We start from the raw sequence: 23,386 nt of genomic DNA, 5'->3' as shown, positions 1-23,386 counted from the left end.
GCGTAGGAAAGGAATAAAGTAGAGTGTTGTCTGTAGTGTTTAACAGAGTAGAAGGGGAGTAGAGTGTCGTCTGTAGTGTTTAACAGAGTAGGAGGAGAGTAGAGTGTTTTCTGTTCTGTTTAACAAAGTAGACGGGAAGTAGAGTTGAGTGTTGTCTGTAGTGTATAACAAAGTAGGAGGGAAGTAGAGTGTTGTCTGTAGTGTTTAACAGAGCAGGACTAGAGTTGAGTAGAGTGTTGTCTGTAGTGTTTAACAGAGTAGAGGGGAGTAGAAGTAGAAGTAGTATGAGGGGATTAGAGTGTTGTCTGTAGTGTTTAACAGAGTATGAGGGGATTAGAGTGTTGTCTGTAGTGTTTAACAGAGTAGGAGAGGAGTAGAGTGTTGTCTGTAGTGTTTAACAGAGTAGGAGGGAAATAGAGTGTTGTTTGTACTGTTTACCAGAGTAGGAGGAGAGGAGAGTGTTGTCTGTGGTGTTTAACAGACTAGAGGGGAGTAGAGTGTTGTCTGTAGTGTTTAACAGAGTAGAGGGGAGTAGAGTTTTATCTTGTTTGTAGTATTTAACAGAGTAGCAAGGAAGTACAGTATAGTGGCATCTGTAGTGTTTAACAAAGTATGAGGGGATTAGAGTGTTGTCTGTAGTGTTCAACAGAGTAAGAGGGGAGTAGAGTATAGTGTCATCTGTAGTGTTTAACAGAGTATGAGGGGAATAGAGTGTTGTCTGTAGTGTTTAACAGAGTAGGAGGGGAGTAGAGTGTTGTCTGTAGTGTTTAACAGAGTAGGGGGGGAGTAGAGTGTTGTCTGTAGTGTTTAACAGAGTAGGAGGGGAGTAGAGTGTTGTCTGTAGTGTTTAACAGAGTAGGATGGGAGTAGAGTGTTGTGTGTCGTGTTTAACAGAGTAGGATGGGAGTAGAGTGTTGTCTGTCGTGTTTAACAGAGTAGAGGAGAGCAGAGTAGACTGTTTTCTGCTGTGTTTAACAAAGTAGGTGGGGAGTAGAGTAAAGTGTTGTTTGTAGTATTTAACAGAGTAGCAAGGAAGTACAGTATAGTGGCATCTGTAGTGTTTAACAAAGTATGAGGGGATTAGAGTGTTGTCTGTAGTGTTCAACAGAGTAAGAGGGGAGTAGAGTATAGTGTCATCTGTAGTGTTTAACAGAGTACGAGGGGAGTAGAGTGTTGTCTGTAGTGTTTAACAGAGTAGGAGTAGAGTAGAGTGTTGTCTATGGTGTTTAACAGAGTAGGAGGGGAGTAGAGTGTTGTCTAGTATTTAACAGAGTAGAGGAGAGCAGAGTAGACTGTTTTCTGCTGTGTTTAACAAAGTAGGTGGGGAGTAGAGTAAAGTGTTGTCTGTAGTGTTCAACAGAGTTGCACAGGAGTAGAGTGTTGTCTGAAGTGTTTATCAATGTGGGAGGGGAGTAGAGTATAGTGTCATCTGTAGTGTTTAACAGAGTAGGTGGGGAATAGAGTTTTGTCTGTTGTGTTTAACAGATTAGGAGCGGAGTAGAGTAGAGTGTTGTCGTTAGTGTTTAACAGAGTTGGAGTAGAGGAGAGTGTCGTCTGCAGTATTTAACAGAGTAGGAAGGGAGTAGAGTAGAGTGTTGTCTGTAGTGTTTAACAGAGTAGAAGGGGAGTAGAGTGCTGTCTGTAGTGTTTTACAAAGTAGGAGGGAAGTAGAGTGTTGTCTGTAGTGTTTAACAGAGTAGGACTAGAGTAGATTGTTGTCTGTAATTTTTAACAGAGTATGAGGGGAGAAGAGTAGAGTGTTGTCTGTAGTGTTTAACAGAGTAGGAGGGGTGTAAAGTAGAGTGTTGTCTGCAGTGTTTAACAGAGTAGGAGGAGAGTAGAGTATAGTGTTGTCTGTAATATTTTACAGAGTGGGTAGTGTAGAGTGTTGTCTGTAGTGTTTAACAGAGTAGGAGGGGAGTAGAGTAGAATTTAATTTGTAGTGTTTAGCAGTGTAGCAGGGGATTAGAGTGTTTTCTGCAGTGTTTAACAGAGTAGGAGTGGAGTAGAGTAGAGTGTTGTCTGTAGTGTTTAACAGAGTAGGAGTGGAGTAGCGTAGAGTGTTGTCTGTAGTGTTTAATAGAGTAGGAGGAGAGTAGAGTAGAGTGTTGTCTGTAGTGTTTAATAGAGTAGGAGTGGAGTAGAGTAGAGTGTTGTCTGTAGTGTTTAACAGAGTAGGAGTGGAGTAGAGTAGAGTGTTGTCTGTAGTGTTTAACAGAGTAGGAGTGGAGTAGAGTAGAGTGTTGTCTGTAGTGTTTAATAGAGTAGGAGTGGAGTAGCGTAGAGTGTTGTCTGTAGTGTTTAACAGAGTAGGAGTAATTGTTGTCTGTAGTGTTTAACAGAGTAGGAGTGGAGTAGCGTAGAGTGTTGTCTGTAGTGTTTAATAGAGTAGGAGTGGAGTAGAGTAGAGTGTTGTTTGTAGTGTTTAACAGAGTAGGAGTGGAGTAGCGTAGAGTGTTGTCTGTAGTGTTTAACAGAGTAGGAGTAATTGTTGTCTGTAGTGTTTAATAGAGTAGGAGGGGAGTAGAGTAGAATTTCATTTGTAGTGTTTAGCAGTGTAGCAGGGGATTAGAGTGTTTTGTGCAGTGTTTAATAGAGTAGGAGTGGAGTAGAGTAGAGTGTTGTCTGTAGTGTTTAACAGAGTAGGAGTGGAGTAGCGTAGAGTGTTGTCTGTAGTGTTTAACAGAGTAGGAGGAGAGTAGTGTGTTGTCTGTAGTGTTTAACAGAGTAGAAGGGGAGTAGCGTAGAGTGTTGTCTGTAGTGTTTAACAGAGTAGGAGTAATTGTTGTCTGTAGTGTTTAATAGAGTAGGAGGGGAGTAGAGTAGAATTTCATTTGTAGTGTTTAGCAGAGTAGGAGTGGAGTAGAGTAGAGTGTTGTCTGTAGTGTTTAACAGAGTAGGAGTAATTGTTGTCTGTAGTGTTTAACAGAGTAGGAGTGGAGTAGCGTAGTGTGTTGTCTGTAGTGTTTAACAGAGTAGGAGGGGAGTAGCGTAGAGTGTTGTCTGTAGTGTTTAACTGAGTAGGAGGAGAGTAGTGTGTTGTCTGTAGTGTTTAACAGAGTAGGAGGAGAGTAGCGTAGAGTGTTGTCTGTAGTGTTTAACAGAGTAGGAGGAGAGTAGTGTGTTGTCTGTAGTGTTTAACAGAGTAGGAGGAGAGTAGCGTAGAGTGTTGTCTGTAGTGTTTAACAGAGTAGGAGGAGAGTAGTGTGTTGTCTGTAGTGTTTAACAGAGTAGGAGTGGAGTAGAGTAGAGTGTTGTCTGTAGTGTTTAACAGAGTAGGAGTGGAGTAGCGTAGAGTGTTGTCTGTAGTGTTTAACAGAGTAGGAGGAGAGTAGTGTGTTGTCTGTAGTGTTTAACAGAGTAGGAGGAGAGTAGCGTAGAGTGTTGTCTGTAGTGTTTAACAGAGTAGGAGTAATTGTTGTCTGTAGTGTTTAACAGAGTAGGAGGGGAGTAGTGTGTTGTCTGTTGTGTTTAGCAGAGTAGGAGGGGAGTAGAGTGTTGTCTGTAGTGTTTAACAGAGTAGGAGTGGAGTAGAGTAGAGTGTTGTCTGTAGTGTTTAACAGAGTAGGACTAGAGTTGAGTAGAGTGTTGTCTGTAGTGTTTAACAGAGTAGGAGTGGAGTAGAGTAGAGTGTTGTCTGTAGTGTTTAACAGAGTAGGAGGAGAGTAGTGTGTTGTCTGTAGTGTTTAACAGAGTAGGAGTGGAGTAGAGTAGAGTGTTGTCTGTAGTGTTTAACAGAGTAGGACTAGAGTTGAGTAGAGTGTTGTCTGTAGTGTTTAACAGAGTAGGACTAGAGTTGAGTAGAGTGTTGTCTGTAGTGTTTAACAGAGTAGGAGTGGAGTAGAGTAGAGTGTTGTCTGTAGTGTTTAACAGAGCAGGACTAGAGTTGAGTAGAGTGTTGTCTGTAGTGTTTAACAGAGTAGGAGTGGAGTAGCGTAGAGTGTTGTCTGTAGTGTTTAACAGAGTAGGAGTGGAGTAGAGTAGAGTGTTGTCTGTAGTGTTTAACAGAGTAGGAGGAGAGTAGTGTGTTGTCTGTAGTGTTTAACAGAGTAGGAGGAGAGTAGCGTAGAGTGTTGTCTGTAGTGTTTAACAGAGTAGGAGTAATTGTTGTCTGTAGTGTTTAACAGAGTAGGAGGGGAGTAGCGTAGAGTGTTGTCTGTAGTGTTTAACAGAGTAGGAGGAGAGTAGTGTGTTGTCTGTAGTGTTTAACAGAGTAGGAGTAGAGTAGAGTGTTGTCTATGGTGTTTAACAGAGTAGGAGGGGAGTAGAGTGTTGTCTAGTATTTAACAGAGTAGAGGAGAGCAGAGTAGACTGTTTTCTGCTGTGTTTAACAAAGTAGGTGGGGAGTAGAGTAAAGTGTTGTCTGTAGTGTTCAACAGAGTTGCACAGGAGTAGAGTGTTGTCTGAAGTGTTTATCAATGTGGGAGGGGAGTAGAGTATAGTGTCATCTGTAGTGTTTAACAGAGTAGGTGGGGAATAGAGTTTTGTCTGTTGTGTTTAACAGATTAGGAGCGGAGTAGAGTAGAGTGTTGTCGTTAGTGTTTAACAGAGTTGGAGTAGAGGAGAGTGTCGTCTGCAGTATTTAACAGAGTAGGAAGGGAGTAGAGTAGAGTGTTGTCTGTAGTGTTTAACAGAGTAGAAGGGGAGTAGAGTGCTGTCTGTAGTGTTTTACAAAGTAGGAGGGAAGTAGAGTGTTGTCTGTAGTGTTTAACAGAGTAGGACTAGAGTAGATTGTTGTCTGTAATTTTTAACAGAGTATGAGGGGAGAAGAGTAGAGTGTTGTCTGTAGTGTTTAACAGAGTAGGAGGGGTGTAAAGTAGAGTGTTGTCTGCAGTGTTTAACAGAGTAGGAGGAGAGTAGAGTATAGTGTTGTCTGTAATATTTTACAGAGTGGGTAGTGTAGAGTGTTGTCTGTAGTGTTTAACAGAGTAGGAGGGGAGTAGAGTAGAATTTAATTTGTAGTGTTTAGCAGTGTAGCAGGGGATTAGAGTGTTTTCTGCAGTGTTTAACAGAGTAGGAGTGGAGTAGAGTAGAGTGTTGTCTGTAGTGTTTAACAGAGTAGGAGTGGAGTAGCGTAGAGTGTTGTCTGTAGTGTTTAATAGAGTAGGAGGAGAGTAGAGTAGAGTGTTGTCTGTAGTGTTTAATAGAGTAGGAGTGGAGTAGAGTAGAGTGTTGTCTGTAGTGTTTAACAGAGTAGGAGTGGAGTAGAGTAGAGTGTTGTCTGTAGTGTTTAACAGAGTAGGAGTGGAGTAGAGTAGAGTGTTGTCTGTAGTGTTTAATAGAGTAGGAGTGGAGTAGCGTAGAGTGTTGTCTGTAGTGTTTAACAGAGTAGGAGTAATTGTTGTCTGTAGTGTTTAACAGAGTAGGAGTGGAGTAGCGTAGAGTGTTGTCTGTAGTGTTTAATAGAGTAGGAGTGGAGTAGAGTAGAGTGTTGTCTGTAGTGTATAACAAAGTAGTAGGGAAGTAGAGTGTTGTTTGTACTGTTTACCAGAGTAGGAGGAGAGGAGAGTGTTGTCTGTGGTGTTTAACAGACTAGAGGGGAGTAGAGTTTTATCTTGTTTGTAGTATTTAACAGAGTTGCAAGGAAGTACATTATAGTGGCATCTGTAGTGTTTAACAGAGTATGAGGGGAATAGAGTGTTGTCTGTAGTGTTTAACAGAGTAGGAGGGGAGTAGAGTGTTGTCTGTAGTGTTTAACAGAGTAGGAAGGGAGTAGTGTAAAGTGTTGTCTGTAGTTTTCAACAGAGTTGCACGGGAGTAGATTGTTGTCTTTAGTGTTAACAGAGTAGAGGGGAGCAGAGGAGCGTGTTTTCTGCTGTGTTTAACAAAGTAGTTGGGGAGTAGAGTAAAGTGTTGTCTGTATTGTTTAACAGAGTAATATGGGTATAGATTTTTGTCTGTAGTTTTTAACAGAATAGGAGTGGTGTAGAGTAGAGTGTTGTCTGTAGTGTTTCACAGAGTTGGAGGGGTGTAGAGTAGAGTGTCGTCTGCAGTATTTAAAAGAGTAGGAGGGGAGTAGAGTGTTGTCTGTAGTGTTTAACAGCGTAGGAAAGGAATAAAGTAGAGTGTTGTCTGTAGTGTTTAACAGAGTAGAAGGGGAGTAGAGTGTCGTCTGTAGTGTTTAACAGAGTAGGAGGAGAGTAGAGTGTTTTCTGTTCTGTTTAACAAAGTAGACGGGAAGTAGAGTTGAGTGTTGTCTGTAGTGTATAACAAAGTAGGAGGGAAGTAGAGTGTTGTCTGTAGTGTTTAACAGAGCAGGACTAGAGTTGAGTAGAGTGTTGTCTGTAGTGTTTAACAGAGTAGAGGGGAGTAGAAGTAGAAGTAGTATGAGGGGATTAGAGTGTTGTCTGTAGTGTTTAACAGAGTATGAGGGGATTAGAGTGTTGTCTGTAGTGTTTAACAGAGTAGGAGAGGAGTAGAGTGTTGTCTGTAGTGTTTAACAGAGTAGGAGGGAAATAGAGTGTTGTTTGTACTGTTTACCAGAGTAGGAGGAGAGGAGAGTGTTGTCTGTGGTGTTTAACAGACTAGAGGGGAGTAGAGTGTTGTCTGTAGTGTTTAACAGAGTAGAGGGGAGTAGAGTTTTATCTTGTTTGTAGTATTTAACAGAGTAGCAAGGAAGTACAGTATAGTGGCATCTGTAGTGTTTAACAAAGTATGAGGGGATTAGAGTGTTGTCTGTAGTGTTCAACAGAGTAAGAGGGGAGTAGAGTATAGTGTCATCTGTAGTGTTTAACAGAGTATGAGGGGAATAGAGTGTTGTCTGTAGTGTTTAACAGAGTAGGAGGGGAGTAGAGTGTTGTCTGTAGTGTTTAACAGAGTAGGGGGGGAGTAGAGTGTTGTCTGTAGTGTTTAACAGAGTAGGAGGGGAGTAGAGTGTTGTCTGTAGTGTTTAACAGAGTAGGATGGGAGTAGAGTGTTGTGTGTCGTGTTTAACAGAGTAGGATGGGAGTAGAGTGTTGTCTGTCGTGTTTAACAGAGTAGAGGAGAGCAGAGTAGACTGTTTTCTGCTGTGTTTAACAAAGTAGGTGGGGAGTAGAGTAAAGTGTTGTTTGTAGTATTTAACAGAGTAGCAAGGAAGTACAGTATAGTGGCATCTGTAGTGTTTAACAAAGTATGAGGGGATTAGAGTGTTGTCTGTAGTGTTCAACAGAGTAAGAGGGGAGTAGAGTATAGTGTCATCTGTAGTGTTTAACAGAGTACGAGGGGAGTAGAGTGTTGTCTGTAGTGTTTAACAGAGTAGGAGTAGAGTAGAGTGTTGTCTATGGTGTTTAACAGAGTAGGAGGGGAGTAGAGTGTTGTCTAGTATTTAACAGAGTAGAGGAGAGCAGAGTAGACTGTTTTCTGCTGTGTTTAACAAAGTAGGTGGGGAGTAGAGTAAAGTGTTGTCTGTAGTGTTCAACAGAGTTGCACAGGAGTAGAGTGTTGTCTGAAGTGTTTATCAATGTGGGAGGGGAGTAGAGTATAGTGTCATCTGTAGTGTTTAACAGAGTAGGTGGGGAATAGAGTTTTGTCTGTTGTGTTTAACAGATTAGGAGCGGAGTAGAGTAGAGTGTTGTCGTTAGTGTTTAACAGAGTTGGAGTAGAGGAGAGTGTCGTCTGCAGTATTTAACAGAGTAGGAAGGGAGTAGAGTAGAGTGTTGTCTGTAGTGTTTAACAGAGTAGAAGGGGAGTAGAGTGCTGTCTGTAGTGTTTTACAAAGTAGGAGGGAAGTAGAGTGTTGTCTGTAGTGTTTAACAGAGTAGGACTAGAGTAGATTGTTGTCTGTAATTTTTAACAGAGTATGAGGGGAGAAGAGTAGAGTGTTGTCTGTAGTGTTTAACAGAGTAGGAGGGGTGTAAAGTAGAGTGTTGTCTGCAGTGTTTAACAGAGTAGGAGGAGAGTAGAGTATAGTGTTGTCTGTAATATTTTACAGAGTGGGTAGTGTAGAGTGTTGTCTGTAGTGTTTAACAGAGTAGGAGGGGAGTAGAGTAGAATTTAATTTGTAGTGTTTAGCAGTGTAGCAGGGGATTAGAGTGTTTTCTGCAGTGTTTAACAGAGTAGGAGTGGAGTAGAGTAGAGTGTTGTCTGTAGTGTTTAACAGAGTAGGAGTGGAGTAGCGTAGAGTGTTGTCTGTAGTGTTTAATAGAGTAGGAGGAGAGTAGAGTAGAGTGTTGTCTGTAGTGTTTAATAGAGTAGGAGTGGAGTAGAGTAGAGTGTTGTCTGTAGTGTTTAACAGAGTAGGAGTGGAGTAGAGTAGAGTGTTGTCTGTAGTGTTTAACAGAGTAGGAGTGGAGTAGAGTAGAGTGTTGTCTGTAGTGTTTAATAGAGTAGGAGTGGAGTAGCGTAGAGTGTTGTCTGTAGTGTTTAACAGAGTAGGACTAGAGTTGAGTAGAGTGTTGTCTGTAGTGTTTAACAGAGTAGGAGTGGAGTAGCGTAGAGTGTTGTCTGTAGTGTTTAACAGAGTAGGAGTGGAGTAGAGTAGAGTGTTGTCTGTAGTGTTTAACAGAGTAGGAGGAGAGTAGTGTGTTGTCTGTAGTGTTTAACAGAGTAGGAGGAGAGTAGCGTAGAGTGTTGTCTGTAGTGTTTAACAGAGTAGGAGTAATTGTTGTCTGTAGTGTTTAACAGAGTAGGAGGGGAGTAGCGTAGAGTGTTGTCTGTAGTGTTTAACAGAGTAGGAGGAGAGTAGTGTGTTGTCTGTAGTGTTTAACAGAGTAGGAGTAGAGTAGAGTGTTGTCTATGGTGTTTAACAGAGTAGGAGGGGAGTAGAGTGTTGTCTAGTATTTAACAGAGTAGAGGAGAGCAGAGTAGACTGTTTTCTGCTGTGTTTAACAAAGTAGGTGGGGAGTAGAGTAAAGTGTTGTCTGTAGTGTTCAACAGAGTTGCACAGGAGTAGAGTGTTGTCTGAAGTGTTTATCAATGTGGGAGGGGAGTAGAGTATAGTGTCATCTGTAGTGTTTAACAGAGTAGGTGGGGAATAGAGTTTTGTCTGTTGTGTTTAACAGATTAGGAGCGGAGTAGAGTAGAGTGTTGTCGTTAGTGTTTAACAGAGTTGGAGTAGAGGAGAGTGTCGTCTGCAGTATTTAACAGAGTAGGAAGGGAGTAGAGTAGAGTGTTGTCTGTAGTGTTTAACAGAGTAGAAGGGGAGTAGAGTGCTGTCTGTAGTGTTTTACAAAGTAGGAGGGAAGTAGAGTGTTGTCTGTAGTGTTTAACAGAGTAGGACTAGAGTAGATTGTTGTCTGTAATTTTTAACAGAGTATGAGGGGAGAAGAGTAGAGTGTTGTCTGTAGTGTTTAACAGAGTAGGAGGGGTGTAAAGTAGAGTGTTGTCTGCAGTGTTTAACAGAGTAGGAGGAGAGTAGAGTATAGTGTTGTCTGTAATATTTTACAGAGTGGGTAGTGTAGAGTGTTGTCTGTAGTGTTTAACAGAGTAGGAGGGGAGTAGAGTAGAATTTAATTTGTAGTGTTTAGCAGTGTAGCAGGGGATTAGAGTGTTTTCTGCAGTGTTTAACAGAGTAGGAGTGGAGTAGAGTAGAGTGTTGTCTGTAGTGTTTAACAGAGTAGGAGTGGAGTAGCGTAGAGTGTTGTCTGTAGTGTTTAATAGAGTAGGAGGAGAGTAGAGTAGAGTGTTGTCTGTAGTGTTTAATAGAGTAGGAGTGGAGTAGAGTAGAGTGTTGTCTGTAGTGTTTAACAGAGTAGGAGTGGAGTAGAGTAGAGTGTTGTCTGTAGTGTTTAACAGAGTAGGAGTGGAGTAGAGTAGAGTGTTGTCTGTAGTGTTTAATAGAGTAGGAGTGGAGTAGCGTAGAGTGTTGTCTGTAGTGTTTAACAGAGTAGGAGTAATTGTTGTCTGTAGTGTTTAACAGAGTAGGAGTGGAGTAGCGTAGAGTGTTGTCTGTAGTGTTTAATAGAGTAGGAGTGGAGTAGAGTAGAGTGTTGTCTGTAGTGTTTAACAGAGTAGGAGTGGAGTAGCGTAGAGTGTTGTCTGTAGTGTTTAACAGAGTAGGAGTAATTGTTGTCTGTAGTGTTTAATAGAGTAGGAGGGGAGTAGAGTAGAATTTCATTTGTAGTGTTTAGCAGTGTAGCAGGGGATTAGAGTGTTTTGTGCAGTGTTTAATAGAGTAGGAGTGGAGTAGAGTAGAGTGTTGTCTGTAGTGTTTAACAGAGTAGGAGTGGAGTAGCGTAGAGTGTTGTCTGTAGTGTTTAACAGAGTAGGAGGAGAGTAGTGTGTTGTCTGTAGTGTTTAACAGAGTAGAAGGGGAGTAGCGTAGAGTGTTGTCTGTAGTGTTTAACAGAGTAGGAGTAATTGTTGTCTGTAGTGTTTAATAGAGTAGGAGGGGAGTAGAGTAGAATTTCATTTGTAGTGTTTAGCAGAGTAGGAGTGGAGTAGAGTAGAGTGTTGTCTGTAGTGTTTAACAGAGTAGGAGTAATTGTTGTCTGTAGTGTTTAACAGAGTAGGAGTGGAGTAGCGTAGTGTGTTGTCTGTAGTGTTTAACAGAGTAGGAGGGGAGTAGCGTAGAGTGTTGTCTGTAGTGTTTAACTGAGTAGGAGGAGAGTAGTGTGTTGTCTGTAGTGTTTAACAGAGTAGGAGGAGAGTAGCGTAGAGTGTTGTCTGTAGTGTTTAACAGAGTAGGAGGAGAGTAGTGTGTTGTCTGTAGTGTTTAACAGAGTAGGAGGAGAGTAGCGTAGAGTGTTGTCTGTAGTGTTTAACAGAGTAGGAGGAGAGTAGTGTGTTGTCTGTAGTGTTTAACAGAGTAGGAGTGGAGTAGAGTAGAGTGTTGTCTGTAGTGTTTAACAGAGTAGGAGTGGAGTAGCGTAGAGTGTTGTCTGTAGTGTTTAACAGAGTAGGAGGAGAGTAGTGTGTTGTCTGTAGTGTTTAACAGAGTAGGAGGAGAGTAGCGTAGAGTGTTGTCTGTAGTGTTTAACAGAGTAGGAGTAATTGTTGTCTGTAGTGTTTAACAGAGTAGGAGGGGAGTAGTGTGTTGTCTGTTGTGTTTAGCAGAGTAGGAGGGGAGTAGAGTGTTGTCTGTAGTGTTTAACAGAGTAGGAGTGGAGTAGAGTAGAGTGTTGTCTGTAGTGTTTAACAGAGTAGGACTAGAGTTGAGTAGAGTGTTGTCTGTAGTGTTTAACAGAGTAGGAGTGGAGTAGAGTAGAGTGTTGTCTGTAGTGTTTAACAGAGTAGGAGGAGAGTAGTGTGTTGTCTGTAGTGTTTAACAGAGTAGGAGTGGAGTAGAGTAGAGTGTTGTCTGTAGTGTTTAACAGAGTAGGACTAGAGTTGAGTAGAGTGTTGTCTGTAGTGTTTAACAGAGTAGGACTAGAGTTGAGTAGAGTGTTGTCTGTAGTGTTTAACAGAGTAGGAGTGGAGTAGAGTAGAGTGTTGTCTGTAGTGTTTAACAGAGCAGGACTAGAGTTGAGTAGAGTGTTGTCTGTAGTGTTTAACAGAGTAGGAGTGGAGTAGCGTAGAGTGTTGTCTGTAGTGTTTAACAGAGTAGGAGTGGAGTAGAGTAGAGTGTTGTCTGTAGTGTTTAACAGAGTAGGAGGAGAGTAGTGTGTTGTCTGTAGTGTTTAACAGAGTAGGAGGAGAGTAGCGTAGAGTGTTGTCTGTAGTGTTTAACAGAGTAGGAGTAATTGTTGTCTGTAGTGTTTAACAGAGTAGGAGGGGAGTAGCGTAGAGTGTTGTCTGTAGTGTTTAACAGAGTAGGAGGAGAGTAGTGTGTTGTCTGTAGTGTTTAACAGAGTAGGAAGGGAGTAGTGTGTTGTCTGTAGTGTTTAACAGAGTAGGAGGGGAGTAGCGTAGAGTGTTGTCTGTAGTGTTTAACAGAGTAGGAGGAGAGTAGTGTGTTGTCTGTAGTGTTTAACAGAGTAGGAGGAGAGTAGCGTAGAGTGTTGTCTGTAGTGTTTAACAGAGTAGGAGTAATTGTTGTCTGTAGTGTTTAATAGAGTAGGAGGGGAGTAGAGTAGAATTTCATTTGTAGTGTTTAGCAGTGTAGCAGGGGATTAGAGTGTTTTCTGCAGTGTTTAACAGAGTAGGAGTGGAGTAGAGTAGAGTGTTGTCTGTAGTGTTTAACAGAGTAGGAGGGGAGTAGCGTAGAGTGTTGTCTGTAGTGTTTAACAGAGTAGGAGTAATTGTTGTCTGTAGTGTTTAACAGAGTAGGAGGGGAGTAGAGTAGAATTTCATTTGTAGTGTTTAGCAGTGTAGCAGGGGATTAGAGTGTTTTCTGCAGTGTTTAACAGAGTAGGAGTGGAGTAGAGTAGAGTGTTGTCTGTAGTGTTTAACAGAGTAGGAGTGGAGTAGCTAAGAGTGTTGTCTGTAGTGTTTAACAGAGTAGGAGGGGAGTAGAGTAGAGTGTTTTCTGCAGTGTTTAACAGAGTAGGAGTGGAGTAGAGTAGAGTGTTGTCTGTAGTGTTTAACAGAGTAGAAGGGGAGTAGAGTAGAGTGTTGTCTGTAGTGTTTAACAGAGTAGAAGGGGAGTAGAGTAGAGTGTTTTCTGCAGTGTTTAACAGAGTAGGAGGAGAGTAGTGTGTTGTCTGTAGTGTTTAACAGAGTAGGAGTGGAGTAGAGTAGAGTGTTGTCTGTAGTGTTTAACAGAGTAGGAGTGGAGTAGAGTAGAGTGTTGTCTGTAGTGTTTAACAGAGTAGGAGTAATTGTTGTCTGTAGGGTTTTACAGAATAGGAGAGGAGTAGAGTTTTGTCTGTTGTGTTTAGCAGAGTAGGAGTGGAGTAGAGTAGAGTGTTGTCTGTAGTGTTTAACAGAGTAGGAGTGGAGTAGAGTAGAGTGTTGTCTGTAGTGTTTAACAGAGTAGGAGTGGAGTAGAGTAGAGTGTTGTCTGTAGTGTTTAATAGAGTAGGAGTGGAGTAGAGTAGAGTGTTGTCTGTAGTGTTTAACAGAGTAGGAGTAATTGTTGTCTGTAGGGTTTTACAGAATAGGAGAGGAGTAGAGTTTTGTCTGTTGTGTTTAGCAGAGTAGGAGTGGAGTAGAGTAGAGTGTTGTCTGTAGTGTTTAACAGAGTAGGAGTGGAGTAGAGTAGAGTGTTGTCTGTAGTGTTTAACAGAGTAGGAGGGGCGTAGAGTAGAGTGTTGTCTGTAGTGTTTAACAGAGTAGGAGTAATTGTTGTCTGTAGTGTTTAACAGAGTAGGAGGGGAGTAGAGTAGAATTTCATTTGTAGTGTTTAGCAGTGTAGCAGGGGATTAGAGTGTTTTCTGCAGTGTTTAACAGAGTAGGAGTGGAGTAGAGTAGAGTGTTGTCTGTAGTGTTTAACAGAGTAGGAGTGGAGTAGCTAAGAGTGTTGTCTGTAGTGTTTAACAGAGTAGGAGGGGAGTAGAGTAGAGTGTTTTCTGCAGTGTTTAACAGAGTAGGAGTGGAGTAGAGTAGAGTGTTGTCTGTAGTGTTTAACAGAGTAGGAGGGGAGTAGCGTAGAGTGTTGTCTGTAGTGTTTAACAGAGTAGGAGTAATTGTTGTCTGTAGTGTTTAACAGAGTAGGAGGGGAGTAGAGTAGAATTTCATTTGTAGTGTTTAGCAGTGTAGCAGGGGATTAGAGTGTTTTCTGCAGTGTTTAACAGAGTAGGAGTGGAGTAGAGTAGAGTGTTGTCTGTAGTGTTTAACAGAGTAGGAGTGGAGTAGCTAAGAGTGTTGTCTGTAGTGTTTAACAGAGTAGGAGGGGAGTAGAGTAGAGTGTTTTCTGCAGTGTTTAACAGAGTAGGAGTGGAGTAGAGTAGAGTGTTGTCTGTAGTGTTTAACAGAGTAGAAGGGGAGTAGAGTAGAGTGTTGTCTGTAGTGTTTAACAGAGTAGAAGGGGAGTAGAGTAGAGTGTTTTCTGCAGTGTTTAACAGAGTAGGAGGAGAGTAGTGTGTTGTCTGTAGTGTTTAACAGAGTAGGAGTGGAGTAGAGTAGAGTGTTGTCTGTAGTGTTTAACAGAGTAGGAGTGGAGTAGAGTAGAGTGTTGTCTGTAGTGTTTAACAGAGTAGGAGTAATTGTTGTCTGTAGGGTTTTACAGAATAGGAGAGGAGTAGAGTTTTGTCTGTTGTGTTTAGCAGAGTAGGAGTGGAGTAGAGTAGAGTGTTGTCTGTAGTGTTTAACAGAGTAGGAGTGGAGTAGAGTAGAGTGTTGTCTGTAGTGTTTAACAGAGTAGGAGTGGAGTAGAGTAGAGTGTTGTCTGTAGTGTTTAATAGAGTAGGAGTGGAGTAGAGTAGAGTGTTGTCTGTAGTGTTTAACAGAGTAGGAGTAATTGTTGTCTGTAGGGTTTTACAGAATAGGAGAGGAGTAGAGTTTTGTCTGTTGTGTTTAGCAGAGTAGGAGTGGAGTAGAGTAGAGTGTTGTCTGTAGTGTTTAACAGAGTAGGAGTGGAGTAGAGTAGAGTGTTGTCTGTAGTGTTTAACAGAGTAGGAGGGGCGTAGAGTAGAGTGTTGTCTGTAGTGTTTAACGGTTGCAGGGCTGTTGGTTTGCGGTTAAATGTTTACAGGATGGAGCGGGGGCACTGCTCTTGCCAGTTTGTTCCTAGTCCCCTGGGTGCTTCGAGGAACAGAGGTAACCTATTTTCTTTGGCAAGGTTGAGCAGTCACACAGACACTCTGTTTGTGTTGTTTGATTGCAGTGCTCTTTCTCTTTGTCTCTCTCTCTCTCCTCCCAACTTTCTCTCTCTTTTTTCTCTATTCCTCCCTATTCTCTCTCCCTCTCTTCCCCTATCTCTATCACAGTGGGATGAAGGCTGTCTTGCTGTGCTGTGTGTTTGCCTGCCTGGTTCAAGGCTCTGTTGTTAGTAAATTGGGCCATTAGAAGACACTCTGACCTAACCAAAGGCATTTTGTTCTTTCTGCTGGGTTTTTTCTCCTTCTCTCAGTATAAATATACACCTTTGATGGAACGGGAGAGACCGGAGAACCATTAACATATCATTAAATGGCCAGCAAATTGGGGTGAACCTTGAAATGAAGGGAAGAAAAAATATTATCTCTCTTTTACCCTCTCAGTTTCCCCCCCTCATAATAATTCATAGTGAAAATCAGATAGTAGTTGTGACAGAGGTGAACTCCCGCAACCACAAAGCCTGCCTCTTTTTCCTTCTCTCTTTCTTTTTTTCTCTCTTGCTCTCTCTCTCTATCTCCCTACCACACACAGTCACTCTAATAAATGCTATCTCCTTCCCCATCCCTCTCTAATCTTCATCCCACCCATTCTGTCCATACCACCCCACCCCCACCCCCCCCTCTCTCAGTGCTGTGGACAGAGGAGGACCTCTTGACAGGGGGATGCCTCTAGGCGAGCCCCAGGCTTTTAGGCCTCATCTCTGTGGCATGGGACCAGATCCCAAATGACACCTGTGTGCCTTGGCATTGCTCCTGGCCAATAGTCACATCTGAAGCTCTTCACTACAATAAAAGGCCAACTCAACATGGGTCCGCGCCCCAATGTTGCACTCTTTCACCTCAAAATCACCCCTAATGATTATACTAATTATAGTTTTGTCCATAATTCCAAACTGACTCTTTATCTCAGAATGGCAGCCACAGTTCCTTTCATGACGTTTGTGGAGCTGTAAACATCACAAGTGTATATGTCTCTCTCCCTGTCAATGAGTTTTAATTATCAGTGAATGTCAAGGTTCAGCACACCTCATTTCTCTCATCCTGAAACACATGTCTTGTGTAACGCTGTCCTTTTGTCCAAGTACACTCATAACATCCTTCATATGCAGCGTCTCTGAAGTATGTTCCATTGTTCCTCAAGTACCCAGGAGTGTTCTGCACTCCAAACGGACAGGGATTGTGATGTTGGAGCATCAACAACCGTCTATCGACTGAAACAATACGAGCTGAACACCATATTACTCACCTGCATTTAAAAGCCCGGACCTTGACCACTTACACTGAGAAAGAAAATTACCCAGGCACAAAGCCCGAGCTCTCGTCTCCCCAAAACACATCACTGCACCCTTGTCATTAGAAGTGGAGGGTCTATTAAAAACAATTATTGTAGCCCTTCACTACAGCCAGTTTGGTCTTTGTGAGGTAGTGGGTTTGTATCACTGGAAAAGGACAGAGTGGAAACAATGGAGGAGATGTTCACTCAGAATAAGATAACACTGTGATCTAAGAACATCATGGAGTGAAATGTGTGGAGGGAGAGATGGAAAGGGAACAGGTTTTTAACCAGGTATGTATGTGAAGACATCAGAGAAAATGTCCATGCTTGCTCAATTATACTGATATCACAGATAGAGATATACAGTATATTGATACCTGATTATCTTGTGCTATGTGTACATCTATGTGTTAATGTAGTTGTCATCATTGATTTGGACAATGTTATTGTGATGGTGTTAGTGTGTGTGACTGGCCAGTGGTGTTAGTGTGTGTGACTGGGCAGTGGTGTTAGTGTCTGTGACTGGGCAGTGGTGTTAGTGTGTGTGACTGGCCAGTGGTGTTAGTGTGTGTGACTGGGCAGTGGTGTTAGTGTCTGTGACTGGGCAGTGGTGTTCATGTGTGTGACTGGCCAGTGGTGTTAGTGTGTGTGACTGGCCAGTGGTGTTAGTGTGTGTGACTGGGCAGTGGTGTTAGTGTCTGTGACTGCGCAGTGGTGTTAGTGTGTGTGACTGGCCAGTGGTGTTAGTGTGTGTGACTGGGCAGTGGTGTTAGTGTGTGTGACTGGCCAGTGGTGTTAATGTGTGTGACTGGCCAGTGGTGTTAGTGTGTGTGACTGGGCAGTGGTGTTAGTGTATGTGACTGGGCAGTGGTGTTAGTGTGTGTGACTGGCCAGTGGTGTTAGTGTGTGTGACTGGCCAGTGGTGTTAGTGTGTGTGACTGGCCAGTGGTGTTAATGTGTGTGACTGGGCAGTGGTGTTAGTGTGTGTGACTGGCCAGTGGTGTTAGTGTCTGTGACTGGCCAGTGGTGTTAGTGTCTGTGACTGGCCAGTGGTGTTAGTGTGTGTGACTGGCAAGTTGTGTTAGTGTGTGTGACTGGCCAGTGGGGTTAGTGTGTGTGACTGGGCAGTGGTGTTAATGTGTGTGACTGGCCAGTGGTGTTAATGTGTGTGACTGGGCAGTGGTGTTAGTGTGTGTGACTGGCCAGTGGTGTTAGTGTGTGTGACTGGCCAGTGGTGTTAGTGTGTGTGACTGGGCAGTGGTGTTAATGTGTGTGACTGGCCAGTGGTGTTAGTGTGTGTGACTGGCAAGTGGTGTTAGTGTGTGTGACTGGCCAGTGGTGTTAGTGTGTGTGACTGGGCAGTGGTGTTAATGTCTGTGACTGGCCAGTGGTGTTAATGTGTGTGACTGGGCAGTGGTGTTAGTGTGTGTGACTGGCCAGTGGTGTTAATGTGTGTGACTGGGCAGTGGTGTTAGTGTGTGTGACTGGCCAGTGGGGTTAGTGTGTGTGACTGGGCAGTGGTGTAAATGTGTGTGACTGGCCAGTGGTGTTCATGTGTGTGACTGGGCAGTGGTGTTAGTGTGTGTGACTGGCAAGTTGTGTTAGTGTGTGTGACTGGCCAGTGGGGTTAGTGTGTGTGACTGGGCAGTGGTGTTAATGTGTGTGACTGGCCAGTGGTGTTAATGTGTGTGACTGGGCAGTGGTGTTAGTGTGTGTGACTGGCCAGTGGTGTTAGTGTGTGTGACTGGCCAGTGGTGTTAGTGTGTGTGACTGGGCAGTGGTGTTAATGTGTGTGACTGGCCATTGGTGTTAGTGTGTGTGACTGGCAAGTGGTGTTAGTGTGTGTGACTGGCCAGTGGTGTTAGTGTGTGTGACTAGCCAGTGGTGTTAGTGTGTGTGACTGGCCAGTGGTGTTAGTGTGTGTGACTGGCCAGTGGTGTTAGTGTGTGTGACTGGGCAGTGGTGTTAATGTGTGTGACTGGGCAGTGGTGTTAGTGTGTGTGACTGGGCAGTGGTGTTAGTGTGTGTGACTGGCCAGTGGTGTTAGTGTGTGTGACTGGGCAGTGGTGTTAGTGTGTGTGACTGGCCAGTGGGGTTAGTGTGTGTGACTGGGCAGTGGTGTTAGTGTGTGTGACTAGCCAGTGGTGTTAGTGTATGTGACTGGCCAGTGGTGTTAGTGTGTGTGACTGGGCAGTGGTGTTAGTGTGTGTGACTGGGCAGTGGTGTTAGTGTGTGTGACTGGCCAGTGGTGTTAGTGTGTGTGACTGGGCAGTGGTGTTAGTGTGTGTGACTGGGCAGTGGTGTTAGTGTGTGTGACTGGGCAGTGGTGTTAGTGTGTGTGACTGGCCAGTGGTGTTAATGTGTGTGACTGGGCAGTGGTGTTAGTGTGTGTGACTGGGCAGTGGTGTTAGTGTGTGTGACTGGCCAGTGGTGTTAGTGTGTGTGACTGGCCAGTGGTGTTAGTGTGTGTGACTGGGCAGTGGTGTTAGTATGTGTGACTGGCCAGTGGTGTTAGTGTCTGTGACTGGCCAGTGGTGTTAGTGTGTGTGACTGGCCAGTGGTGTTAGTGTGTGTGACTGGGCAGTGGTGTTAGTGTGTGTGACTGGCCAGTGGTGTTAGTGTGTGACTGGGCAGTGGTGTTAGTGTGTGTGACTGGCCAGTGGTGTTAGTGTGTGTGACTGGCCAGTGGTGTTAGTGTGTGTGACTGGGCAGTGGTGTTAGTGTCTGTGACTGGGCAGTGGTGGTAGTGTCTGTGACTGGGCAGTGGTGTTAGTGTCTGTGACTGGGCAGTAGGGATACTTAAAGCAGTACTGCATCTGGTGCTGCCATTACAACTACAGCAGGCCTTTCTAGAGAGAGAGGTGAGTAAGGGAGTGTGTGTGGGGGAGGGAGAAAGAGAGTGAGTGAAGGAGACAGAGAGTGGTGAGGAAGAGAGAGAAAGAGACAGACCTTGCCATTGTATGTGGTTTGGGGTCTTTTAGACTCGTCTCCAGGCAGGGAGAGAGGAGGGAGAGACGGACAGGGACAGAAAAATAGAGGGGGAGAGAGAGAAAAAGAGAGGGAGTAGGAAGAGGAAGGAATATAACAGGAGAGTAAAAGCATGAGAATGAGATGGAAGAAAGAGAAAGTGACAGAAAAGATGGAGAGAAAGAGCCAGAGAGAGAGAGGCTAGAAAGAAAAACCAAGAGATACGGAGAGAGGTGAGTGACGTGTGTGTGGCCATTGTGGTGGTAGTGGACATTAAGGCTTAATGAGAGGTGAACCAGAGGAGAACAGAGCAAGGAAAGACAGACAGAGAGAGAGAGAGAGAGAGAGAGAGAGAGAGAGACCGCTTAAGGAGAGTGAGACAACGAGAAGGTGAGAAGAAGCGAGTGAGTGAGTGATAGATGGGCCGAAGGGAGAAGGGAATTGAGAAAGAGGGAGGAAGGGAGTTGAGAAAGAGGGAGGAAGGGAATTGAGAAAGAGGGAGGAAGGGAGTTGAAAAAAAGAGCTGGTAAACAAAACGCCAAGAATAGAGTTTCAGGGGTAGATGTGAAGAAGAGGGTGAGCGACAAGGATAGAGGGACAGGTCAAGGAAAAATGGATGCAGAAAGGAAAAGCTTTTGTTGTTTTTTTACTTAAAAAAAGGGAAGGTTGTAGAAAGATAGTATAAAGAAACAAAGGAATGAGGAAGAGACAAAATTGTCAAGAAGAATTAACTTGCGACAGTGAAGGGAGAGAACAGGGACTAGTGAAAACCTTACTCTACCCAAGAAAACAAGGAAATACTATTCAGCAAAATGCTAAATAAAGACAGCAGGAGTGAAGGAAAGTCACAAAGGAAGCCTGGAGTAAAACAAAAAACAAAGACTTGGCTCCATCCCAAGTTCTGAAGGAGTTTGGGACACTGGCACCAGCCCCCTCGTCCCCCCACAACCCCCTCCCTGGTTTAGCTCTCCCCCATAAAGGTGATGTATGAGCTCAGAGCTGGATGTGCCCTTGTCAGGCCCTGCATCTGAAAATGGTGATGGATAGAGGGAGAGGGGGAGAGGGGGAGAAGGGGAAGGAAAGTAAGGAATGCAGGTGATGGAGGGATGACAGTGATGTAGCACTCCACTCTCATACCGCTGCGTCTCAGACAGCTGTTTAGCGACGGGGGAGCAAGGAGGGGGTGTTAGAGGTGGCAGGACGAGAAGTGTGTGTGTGTGTGTTTGTGAGGGGACAGACGATAGGTTTTTTTTTTTTGGGGGGGGGGGGGGGGCTATGACTCTGAGATGGCGAGCAATGTAGCAAGATGAGAAGTAGAAATGTCAAGGAACAGAGGAGAGGACAGTGGAGACGACAAGCCTTCTATACTTCCTGGCCTGCTATACATGGGTGACATTATATTTCTGTACTAGGGACAAGGCTATAACTCCTCTCCTGGCCCCACTGTGGCCTCCTCAGCCCTGCTCTGGCCTCTAGGCGAGCCCCAGGCTCCAAGGCCTTCTCCCAGTGGCTGGGGACCAGATCAGAGTCACAGACCCTACCACAGGCTACAAACTCCCCAAAGCCATATTAAGTGTAATTTGTCTATCGTTTCATCTGTGTGTACATATTTGCCTGTGTGCCTGTATCTGTGTATGTGTCACTGTGTGTGTGTGTGTGACATTTAACCCCCACACAGCAGGTATCTGAGTCCCTTTCCCTATTAGCAACGGGGGCTTAGCCGGTCTCCCTTGGCGCCCAGTGGGTCTCTGACCAAGGACTCTGGGAATATCAGGAATATCAGTCACGCAGAGCGCTGTGGAACGTGGGAGCGTCAAGCATAAATCAAAGAGCTTGTCCAGGGCCATCGTCAGGTGGTGAGAATTTATGTTATCCAAGTTTCACTGAGCTGTAAATCATATGGATGGACTGCAGGAGAGGACAGGAGATGGGACTGTGTCACAGAGGTGTCACAAAAGAGTCTGCACCCTCACCACGGGGTTGGGTCACAATTCTCCTTGATGGCTTTCTTCTTTGTCTCCTTTCCCTAGAGACAGAACAAGGTGTCTGAGAGCCCTCAGTCTTCTTGTCTCCCGTTGCTTGTGATCACATGTAGATAAAAGTTCTGTAGACTTAGCCAAGCACTCTTTCTTTCTTTCTTTCTTTTTTCTTTCTTTCATTCTTTCTTTTTCTTTCAATCTCTCTTTCAGCCTGTCTCTCGCTCTCTCTCCCTCTCTCTCTCTCTCCCTCTCTCTCCCTCTTTCTGTAATTGAGAGAGGAAAGACAGAATCTGTTGCTTCTCTGTAACTCTCCTAAAGTAGGGCACATAGCAGGAGCAGGAGGGGGAGGGTGGGTTGGGTCTGGGTGACATGGGTGACATGGGTGGAGTGAGAGAGCAGGGGAGGGGGAGAGAGAAGTGGATTAGGAAGAGAGGGGTGGGGTAAAGAGTTGAAAGGAGGAGAGGAGGGGAGGGGTGATGGAGGGGTCTGGGTATGGGACAGTTAGATGTGTGTGTGTGTGTGCGCGTTTGTTTATGTGTGAGTGTGTGTTTATGTGTGTGAGGTGCACATGTGACAGAGAGCACTATTGACAGGCCAGGCCGATGCCCCTGAGAAAACCTTCTGAATTCAATCCTATCGATCTCACAGAAGAGTGGAGGACTCTGCCCCTGGACCTTACCCTGAGCCATTACACACACACACACACACACACACACACACACACACACACACACACACACAGAGATACACTTACCACCAACATTCACTCACGCACATGAATACGCAGAAGTGCACAGAAACATTGAAAGACACACATACCTGACCACAGGTGATATTCTCCACTCTCACCACCAAGATCTCACTAAGTTCTAACTGTAGGTAATATGCATACTTATCACATCATCAGTGTGTGTGTATGTCTTGATAAGTGTATTTGTATGCGTGGTTCCGTGCATTAGTGTGTGTCTGTGGGTGTAAGAGTGTGACTGAGTGTGTGTTTGAGAGGGGGAGGAGGGGGGCATGGGGTCCATGTGTTCTGTGACCTTGGTCACTGCTGAAGGGACCTAGTTTCTTGCCAAGCCAATCAATAAGCTAAACAGGCGGAGGATGGCTATTTGGAGCATGGGAAGCCAAAGTCAAATACTGATAGGTTATCTGCCTGTCCCAGCACCACTTCTGTGCAAATATTGGACCAGCACATTTTTCACGGTGACTTGCATTTGGAAAAAAAAGAAAGCGGGGAAGCTGAGAGAAGAGGACATGGTTCAGTGGTCCAGTGGGTACATGGGTACATCGCAGGGCATTACCCCCCCTTCACTCCCCCTCCCGTCCTCCCTGCTCCACACACTCCCCTCATCCCGCCTCCCTCGCCCTCCTCTAACCCCCACCAACAAGTACACACACACTCTTTCTCTCTCTCTCTTTCTCTATCTATCTCTCGGGCATAAAAACACGCACACACACACCCACACACACTAATTCAAGACTAGTAGAGAAATTACCAGGAATTTACCCAGAAATGTAAAACGGTAATAATGCTGTAATAATCAATGAAAAACAGTACTCATTGATATCCTTAAATGTTCAGTTAATTTATATACCAGAAGAACAACATTGGAAAGGTTAGAATGTTGAGCCAGTAACTGAAATGTTGCTGGTTCAAATACTGGAACCGACAAGGTGAAAAATCTGCTGCTGTGCCCTTGAGCAAGGCACTTAACCCTAATTGCTCCAGGGGCACTGTACAATGGTGACCCTGGCTGTGACTCCACTCCCTGCGGGTGTCTCAGGGGGACTTGGGATTTGCAAGAAACACCTTTCCATTACACATTTGTGTGTAGCAGGACAAATATAAGCCCCCCCCAAAAAAAGTATTATTATTATTAACAGTACCGTAAAAGAAAACTGCTACACGACTAGTGTTTGATGGTGATAGCTAAAAGTGAACAGGTGGAGACAACAGCATCTCTAGAACTGATCTGATCTCCAGTCAGTGATGGCAGCTGTATCTGATCAATTATGGATGAATGACCCATGTCAACCACTGTATTATAACCTCTCTGGAGAACAACCACCCAGTCCAATGTGTGTGTGTGTGTGTACACGTTCCTCTGTTTGTGTGTGTATGTGTTAGCCACTCTGGCGAGAACCCACCGAGACGTTTCAAAGCAAAAGGTGAGTGTGTGTCAGGTGTGTGTGTGTGTCAGGTGTGTGTGCGTGTCAGGTGTGTGTCAACGCCAGCCAGCGTTGGTACAGTACAGTAAACCCTGGAACAATGACTTCAAGAGCAGCGCACAGAAAAACACATTAATTATGAGAGAGGAGGGATCAAAGCAGAACTGTGACATGAAATAAATGAATTAACGCTGGAAAAAATAGTACCATCTGGACCAAAGTTTTCTATATCTGACCGAGGAAAACTCAGACTGTTCAGACGCTTGGCACAGGTTGTTCTTTTGTTCTTTGCATTTTTCTAAAGGGGTATGAATATTGCATATTATTATGCATTATATTATTATGTATATAATGTTTTATATTCATGATATTTGGTCGCACTTTCTGAAACAACACAAAAGTATATTAGATATTTGTCCACTTTTTGAGATCCC

This window comes from Oncorhynchus mykiss, chromosome 4, assembly GCF_057628025.1.
Source record: "Oncorhynchus mykiss isolate SJ-2025 chromosome 4, ASM5762802v1, whole genome shotgun sequence".
In the NCBI taxonomy this organism is placed as follows: Eukaryota; Metazoa; Chordata; class Actinopteri; order Salmoniformes; family Salmonidae; genus Oncorhynchus; species Oncorhynchus mykiss.
This window is presented reverse-complemented; position numbering follows the sequence as displayed.